Genomic DNA, 9,054 nt, shown 5'->3' on the forward strand with positions numbered 1-9,054 from the left:
CATCTCAATGTTCAATTTCGCTATTGCGCGCTAGGAGGTTTATAAACCAGCCTCACGGCTTCGAGCTTCATGGTAGTCAAATACACCAGCGTTTAAGGACCTCGAGGACAAGCCTGGCATAACACCTACCCCCTTTAAGGCCCGATAAACACGTATTATAGTAGTAATAGTATGCGTATGACGTAGTTTTCTAATCTACAGTTGGTATAGCATGCTACAACTGTTTAACGGAACGTGCCCGTGACTAATGGACCGGAGCTACGTTTACGATCAGGTCGTTCGAACACATAAGAAGTCCTGCCCTGCCTGATAGAAGTCTAACCAGTTAACCAGCTGGATACTGGTATATCGATGATAAAACTATTACTATTCGGGATTCGCGAGGGAGAAAACGAAAATGTCTCATGAATTTCACAACACAGTCACGTAACATGACGAAATAAAGCCCACATCGAGCGGCGGTGGAAACTATGAAATAAAAGTCGTTTTGTTAGATAACAGAGGTAATATCTAGATCCGGTTTTTGTTAACCGCTTAACAATAAGAAAATTCGCATATGCGTAAATGAAAAAAGCCTTTATTCTGAGTCCATTTAATATTATTTGTGATTACTGCGTATACATAATGATTGGTGAATGCCTAGCAAGCCAAGGATGTTTGGCCGGAAGTTTTCAAGGACAAACGTATAAAATTCAAGTTCCATGAAAAAAGAACACATCCCAAAGGACGTGTCCTACGTTAATGCAAGGAGTAACGTAATTTCATTTGAAACGCATTCGGTGACGCTACCCTATCGAAGCGGCTCTCGCTGCGGTCGCAAAGCTTTACTAGTACCTGATTAGTAACTGTAAAATTCTATGAAAAAAAAAAACAGGATCGATCACCGTCATTACAGACAAACGCAGATTCTCTAATTGTCCCTGATCAGTAAAAAAAAACAAACTGACATGCAAAAAACAGCCAAAAAATAGTACATTGACATAACATCGGAAGCTCAACGTGCCTAATGATGGTCGCGCATATAACTAGATTCGTGCAGTCGTCTGCCAGTTAGTGCTGTCCTATAGAACGGGTAAACGCCCTCGTGTTACCATGTAGGAAAGTAGTTACGGTTTTATATTTAGTCTGTGATCGTGAGGAAATGTAACTTCATTTTTTTGACCTTTAGTAAGGCTGCTGAGCTCTACATTTACAGCACGCTATTTTTTGGCATTATGTTAGGCCGTATATACGTTAACTCTGTTTTAATCCACAGGAATAAAGTCAGAATACGACTAAACTGCGAAGTTATTTATCGTTATTTTTTAGTTGTTCGATAATTCCTCCCTCTCCTGTAATATATAATAAACAAGTATACTGTGTACTTACCGCGTTATAGAGTTTCAAGCATTTCGCTCTTATCTCCTGCAGTGGACAGGCTTGCTTTTTATGTTAGGAGCACAGGGGTTAATCATTTCTCCTGGCTCCCAATCATCTCCAAATAATTCAGTTACTTGACTGTTTCGAGTTTTACGCACAACACCACCGTTGAGCGCTTCGAACCAGGCGTCTATGCTTAGATTTTAACCTAGACCTACGCTTAGCAAGTTTAAGCCGCGTGTATACATGCAACATTCTAGCGCTGGATTCACCGGTTTTTGACATTTTTGCAAATATTTTTCTAGAAAGCTTTTGTACCTCGCACGGTCCGTCACCTGTTGCAGTGTCGGACAGCTCTATTGCCTGATATTATACGACTTTTCTGCTATGTTTATTAATTGCTTTTTGGTCAAAACAATTCGTTAATCTCTATAAATCGCTTGCCAATTGTTTACCACGAGTACGAAATAGCGTCCCGTCGACGATCGTGAAACACATTTAATTCGCAGGGCTATAGCGACACTATAGCGTCATATATGGCATTTTCGAAAGTATCCGTTAAATCTTAATGCTGCCGCTGTTCGGGCTATTTGTGAAGCTTCATTACTACAAGCGGTTAAAACAGTGTTTAGATAATTTTCGTAGAAACTATCATTTTTAACTGGTTTATATCATTGTACCTTTCACGTCAATTGACAGTCCGTCATTTTTGCAGCGAAGGTCAGGCGGCTGTAAGTTCTACTTCCATGACAAGACTAGGCCAAACGTTAGAAACGTATTTCTGGAACGTTTCCGCTTAGCAAGTATCAGCCATGATTACTGCAATGACAATATCGTACCTGCCACCAGTTATTTCGCACACGTACGTTCTATGAAGAACTTCAGGGTATTGGGAAGTAAGAAACAGTAAGTACTTACTCCACTTCATTCACTTGTGATTCTGGGACTGGGCATTACCTCAATGCCGTCGCTTGCCCTTACACAGTTATCAAACACCTATATCGCACTAAGATCAAAATTTTCACTGATGTTCTCTCGAACATCGTATTTATCCAAGCTATCTTTAATGTACTTCGAACTGTACACTATTTTACACCAGGTCACGGTTGGTTTTATATCATTTATCGACGTATTATTCTGAGGCCTGTACGTCTAAATGAGGTTTTAACTCTTTGGCAGCTGGAGTCCTGTTGGTCTCCCGCAAGCTTTGATCCGGTCGCCTGTTTAACTGAGTGCGTCACTATACCTATTCGTCAATTAAACTACACCAGATTTGAAAGGAAAAAACATTTGTTTTTTGGGTAACGTACTTGTTCACTGAAGTTAGGGACACGTTGTGGTCTAGGTTCGAATCCGGGCATAGACAGACTTCGTTCTGTGTTGGGAGCTAGCCGTTTATTAGATGCCGAACGGCGATAGTGGACGTAGAACTCGACACATAGAGACCAGAAACTCATGCCTGGCGAAGATCTCAGGACGTGGAAAAAAAAATCAAGAAATACATTTTCCGACACCGCTATACAGTTGTTCCATTACCGATTACAGTAGAGCAAACAAATATTAACGTGATAACAATGGTACTCAGCTTTAGCACAGGAGTTAACCGATTTTCGGATGAGGCCAGCTGACAAAATGGCTGGAGAACTGCAATAATTTAGCCATGACTGTATTTATTTATTCATTAATTCTAATAGGTTTTTCTGGGCTAGAAATCGCAAAGCAAATAACATCCACAGAAAGCCTTAGAAAGTATGGGCCTTTTCGTGGTAACGTTCTGCCTAATCAGTGCTGAGTAAAAATTTAAGTTCGCTTGTTCATCGTTCTAAGAGACATGTAAGAACAATGACTAACCCATTGAATTGCTAAACTCTGTGAATATAGGAAATGTTTCAAAGATGTCGAAAGTCATTTGCAATAATCATACAAAGTGAGGTAATTTCATAAGCTAAAATTCTATGCGCGCTAGCCTATTAAAGGCTAACCAAAGTTTTTTTTTTTTCGAAAAAAATTAAATCTTTGATAGTTTTGGGTCGAAGTACATGGCCAGTGGGTCGTGTATATTTAAAAAAATTAGAAGACAAATCACCTAAAAATTTCAGATAATTTAAGATAGTTAGGCTTCCGTTGAGTTGCGAAAAAAAGTTGATTACGCAGTGTTTTCGTTTTTTTTTTTTTTTTTTACAATGAACATTAATATTAGAGTCGATATTGATAGGAAAAAAATGCATCAACACATAGGAGCAAGTTTATCACTTTTTACCAACCTTTCTTTCAATTTTTACAATTATCTCCTGTTTACCTTTTGATCATTCTAAAAAGCATCTGATATGTGAGGTTTATCCGGTTACTACTCCAGCGTAACCCCTTTTAGGTTTTGGTAGCCCAAGTTGATACTTTGACATGTTTACCTCATTCTATCTGGCGCTTCATTAGTGAGAATCAAAATTCAGTCTCGTAGTTTGCGCCGTTGTCATTGTGGTGTTATCGTGTCGTCGCTGACATCCATCCATCCATCCATCCATCCATCCATCCATGTCGCGCGAGTTTTATTCGGTTCCATTCGTTAACGCGCGTCTAGACAGTCTGCCATTGTACAGCCAAATTTCCGATTCCGGCAGCGGATTTCACGGATGAAGCGGTCACGAAGCAAAATATATAAAGTGTAAATAGAAAGACTGCTAGTATACTGTATCCGTAATATGCTACGTTGCCAGTTGACCATTTACTGATTCCATCCCTTTTTTACAGAATCTGCTTGTTAGAACAAACGGGTGAATATCGGCGTATAATTTTATGCCGACTTAATATATACATGTATAATTTTTGCTACAATTTTTTGTTTTGTTCAACACTTCTACTAACGTATTAAGGCTTGGAGAACGGAAATACTACTTCGGTGCGCGCCTTCAGGGTAGTTGTTGTAACGTTATCGAGTTCCTCTAGTCTCTAAAAAACAATCAACACATAATGTTATTACTATTAATTGTGGATGACCTTGTTGTTGCATATTTCTCGCGCTGCTCATTTAGTACATATAGCCCTTAGTTAAGAACGATTGGCAAATAACACGTATTACCGGTAGAAGCAATACGATTTTATATTAACTGCGTCATAATCTACAAATTGGCACCATTAAGACAAAGCACACTGTCACGAAGAATAAACTGCTGCTAAAAAATTGGCATCATACACATTCTGGATCGTTAACGTTACCGTTACCTCGACACGTAGTTGAACGATACGTGTAGGACTTTAGTTTGTGACCGAAAAAATAATACCTCTTAAATGTTTCCCATAATCTAGTCTTGCAACAAATCCTAAGCGACGCGCACCCTTGCACGCGCATGCATTTCCTAGAAATTCACATAACCGGGTTGGTATATGGCACATTTGAGAAGGGTTGTGAGACTGTTTTTCTGTAAAAACTATCGACAATATTTGGGGAGAGTCGCCTTACGTTATGCAAGAAGGGCGGCGTTCTGGGTCGTCTAACACTCGTTACCTATTTTACGTTCTTGTTCGGCGTTTGTCTTAACTGTCGAATCAACATTGATTCTGATTTGATGCCTATATGGTCAACGCAAACCTTTCCATCTATTCGTATCTGTGAGCTAGGTGCTCGATATGTTAATAGGCGGTACTTGCAAAATGTTTTCTTATTTGTCCCTTTATTAATGCTAGGTGTTTGCTAGGAAGTTTCAAGCAGCTAACTTCTTCCATGTTTTTGTCAGCTTACTGATGGGCATGATGCCATATAGTGAAACATATGTTCCCATTCATGCTGTCTTTCTATTATAGCTTCAGTTATTCTCATGGTCCTGTATATTTTTGACGGCGCATATAATGACATATATGTCCGTTATGCATGTAGTTCATATTTCTGCATAGGCTAACGTTTCAAATATATAGTTCTATACATGAATGTTTAGCTTTTACTGATCTTGTTTTGGTGTATCTGTGATTGTGTTGTGTGATAGCTAGTTGTTTTTACCTTTATCTAGGAATATCCAGTGATTAGTTATTACTCTGTACACGAAGGAGATCATTGAGACATATGCTGCCTCATATTTATGTTTGTTGTACTACTTGTCGATAAATCTGTCTAGTTATACCAAAGCAACCAGGCATCTGCGTATAGGCTTAGCTACGAAAAGTTGGAGGAAGTTAGCCTTTCGTGTGAAACCGTCATTGTGCTCTGTGTGCGCATGTACTTAGACATTCCTACGTACTCTAAAAGTGGGAGCCTTTGTTAAACATCCTACTTACAAAATACCTATTTATGAGAAAATTCAAAACGAACGACAAACTAACTATAAGGAAGTGAGCTTTCTTCAAAAAATTGCTTAGTTTACCCTAGCTCAAATAAAACTACGTAGCCTTCCGAACGTTCCATGAAGCTAACTTAACCGTAAGCTGGCATATGATTTGAATCAGCAAAATGATACACGGACGAGAATTTTACAAAGGAGAGCAATTTAAAACAAACATTCTCATAGCCACTAGCTATCAGCCTCGGAAATGTCATCCTTTCGATCATAGGCACTGCGCAGTGAAATTTTGTTGAAAGAGCAATTTTTTTTTTGCTTTCATACGTTCGAAATTGCATGATGGCAAATTGTATTTAACACAATCTAAAATGTTCAAAGCATATCATCGTTGATTCATCATACCTCGATATGGGAGACTTGACCTCGCTAAAAATACTCGTTTCTTTCTTGTTCAGAATATGGAGCATAATTGGGAGAGTGGCTTATGAAGACATTAACTTTACCTAGCAGTTGTTTGTCTACCTTTTATGCTTAATTTTGTATTGAGAAAAACATTGCCCAGTCGTATGACTAAAGCAGACGCTTTTCCTGCGCAGAGAAGCGCTATTGCCACACACATTGTAAAATGTTTTCGAGCTATGGTAGCATATGTTTGTATCGGAAACTCTTCTCGATTTGACAGTTTGAGGCAACAAAATGAAAGAACTACGAATGGACAGGCTAGGATTTTTAGGCAGATCGAACAAAATGCAAAATTAGGAATTTCTTTCTCAGACTGACAGGAGACGCTTTTCAAATTGGCAATATGTCCGATTAGAAAACTTCTTTCAGATGGGCTCAGGTAATAAAGGTTAGCAGCTTTAAGGGTAATTACATTGTCTCAAACAGGTCGATCGATAACGAGAATATATGTTAGTCAACAGTAAACACATTACTAAATAGAATGATACCGACTCTTATACTGATATTGCCTAGTATGCAAACATGTAAAATTTTTGGCACAGCCCTTATTTTAGTAGCTGACATTTTCGAATGACTCAAATAAAGCAAAGCCTATCCTCATTTCTCAATATTAATACTACTGGCTGGCTTAGAATATATTGAATTGTTTGAAAATTCGCTTTTTCTACCTAAAACCCACGTACCCAATTCGGCGGCGACAACAAATTAAGGACCTTTTTAAATAACTGACGTCATTCATTTCCATGTTATGAACTATTCGCCATTTTCATAGCTGCTGTTTCATAGCTAGGTACGTATTAAAAAAGTCGCCTTGGAGTTATAATGTTTTGATGTTCAGGCTCAGCTGTCCTCTCAGACCGTCATGTTAGGGCAAAGTCAATAAAACGTTTGACAAAGCACACCTGTGTAAAAACAATCGTTTTTTAAAGTACTCTGATCTTAGCTGTCTTGATCGGCTCAACTTGAAAAGCGGACAAGTTTGGCTGAACGCATTTGTTATAACATATAAGCAAATGTTCATTTACATGGCAGCACTTGTGGTCCCATCAGTTGCTCTTTTCGGTCGTTTCAATATATAACGTACGGTATATATGTTTGTTTTATATCGACAGAAAACAAATTAAACAATGAGGGGCTTTCAACGAGTGGGTACGCTTGGGTTTTGCCTACACGAGGAGCATTGTACTCGTAAGCTGTGAGATGTTCAGAACCTCTTGTTCGACCTTAGCTCGTCCTTTGATATAACGCCGTAAGTTTTCGATCGGATTTAGGTCGAGTAACGGTCCAGAACCTCAACAACGATGCAATATTTTCAAACTTCAAAGGCAAATTTTGCCATGACATGCACCTCGGAAACACAGTTTGTAATATGACGTGACAATTTGTTATGCGTAGACATATCATTCTTATCCAAGAACCGTCCTCTAGCCTGAAACAATATACTTCGTCTGAGTTAGCTCGTTTCCCCACAATCCGATCGAAGAGATCTAGAGCGTTTACATCGTGTATATAAACTGCAGTTTATAGCAATGTTTTGCTTGGATTTTTGACGTGCTGGATTGCACAGGACATGTGGACTCTTTAGCCAGAACGCCCGTGGACATTCTGAGTGATGCACTTCATCTGAGAAATAAACCCTTTCTTAGTCTCCCCCTGCTGGGAATAGTTTAGCTTGTTTAAAACGCGCATACCTCTGTATACCGTTTATCCGAGGTCCTCAGGCCAGCTTATGACAGCTAAAACCACCTATTTTGATATGATACTGGAGAGTCTTTACGGCCCACAGTGATTCCGCACTTTACCACCCACTGACTGACGCAATTAAAAAATTAAAAAAAATGTATTTAATAAACGCTTTTCCTTTCTAGTTCAGTTAAAATGATCGTGGCTCTTCGCCCTTTCCAATTTTTTTTTTATTATAATGGAGGCTGCACGTTATTTTCTAGCCTTTGGGCTACATTGTCGACTGTACACTGTAGTATTTCGACCCGTTCAGCAATTTCTATTCACGATCGCTTTTGCTGTCTGAAGCTAATCGTTAAAATCTGTTGCCTTTAAACGAGGTACTTCTATAAATCCACAGCAATTTCCCACATAGACAAAAAACCACGCTTTTTCTTGTTCCGAGCAATCTATGCTCGCAACAACGTCAATATTACAGCTCTAATTATCGATGTCCTGCTACGAAACGGGAGTAGACGAGGTCGGATAAATTGCCTGAGCATCCATACGTGCCATGGCGCATAGCCATTCAAGCACGCGTCTCAGTGTGTGCCTTTTTTTCCATAGCAATTTCAGGACGCGTCTTTAGGGACAGTGTCACAATGACACGTGTTATAAAACAGCCGAGGGAGGAAGGACACTTTCACATAGAAAGGATGGCACGTTGACGTCTAGTTCGGATGCGGAGCGATTAAACTTGATAATATATGAAATTTTCAAGTGACCTTACTTAGTTAGCTACTGGCTATAGTTTGTGTATAAATCTACAAAGGCGAACTTTGCAACCGTATAAACAAGGAATATCTACTCGATAATTTTAATCGAATGACTTTCTTGTCTCGATCGTAAATTTTCAAAATTGTGTTCACCTAACCTCACGCTCATACTCAATTTAATATAGAAGTAATTGTTTTTTTGTTACGTACTCAGTGAGTCACCTCGAGCGATCCGCGCATTATTAAACTGTGGATCATGACGTTCTCGATCGTCCCCGTCAATTATGGAAGGAACTCCATCAAACAGGACAACGCATCCGACGTGAAGGGCGTTCTGCCGCCACTTGCGGCGACGGTGCTCGGATGATACCGATGTGGACGATTACGAAATGGCTGGCGGTCGTCTCGAATCATAACGTAAGATGTCATCAAAAGTTGCCTGGGGAGTTCCTTTCTACTACGACGGCTACAAGCAGCGAGCGTCTAGCTGCAAGACGTCTTTTTTCTGTTGTTCCGATTTTTTTTTC

General features: G+C 39.4%; 1 long non-coding RNA gene across 1 annotated transcript; it reads right to left on the bottom strand.

The window, feature by feature from the left end:
• Positions 1–3,071: 3,071 nt before the first annotated feature.
• Positions 3,072–8,991, bottom strand: LOC111263399 (uncharacterized). The gene is made up of 3 exons (XR_002682203.2): positions 8,738–8,991; positions 4,222–4,305; positions 3,072–3,942 (listed from the first exon to the last, which is right to left on the bottom strand). It is a non-coding gene; the product is annotated as an uncharacterized LOC111263399 (long non-coding RNA).
• Positions 8,992–9,054: the final 63 nt, after the last annotated feature.

Source organism: Varroa jacobsoni, unplaced genomic scaffold, assembly GCF_002532875.2.
Source record: "Varroa jacobsoni isolate VJ856 unplaced genomic scaffold, vjacob_1.0 scaffold_762, whole genome shotgun sequence".
Classification (NCBI taxonomy): domain Eukaryota; kingdom Metazoa; phylum Arthropoda; class Arachnida; order Mesostigmata; family Varroidae; genus Varroa; species Varroa jacobsoni.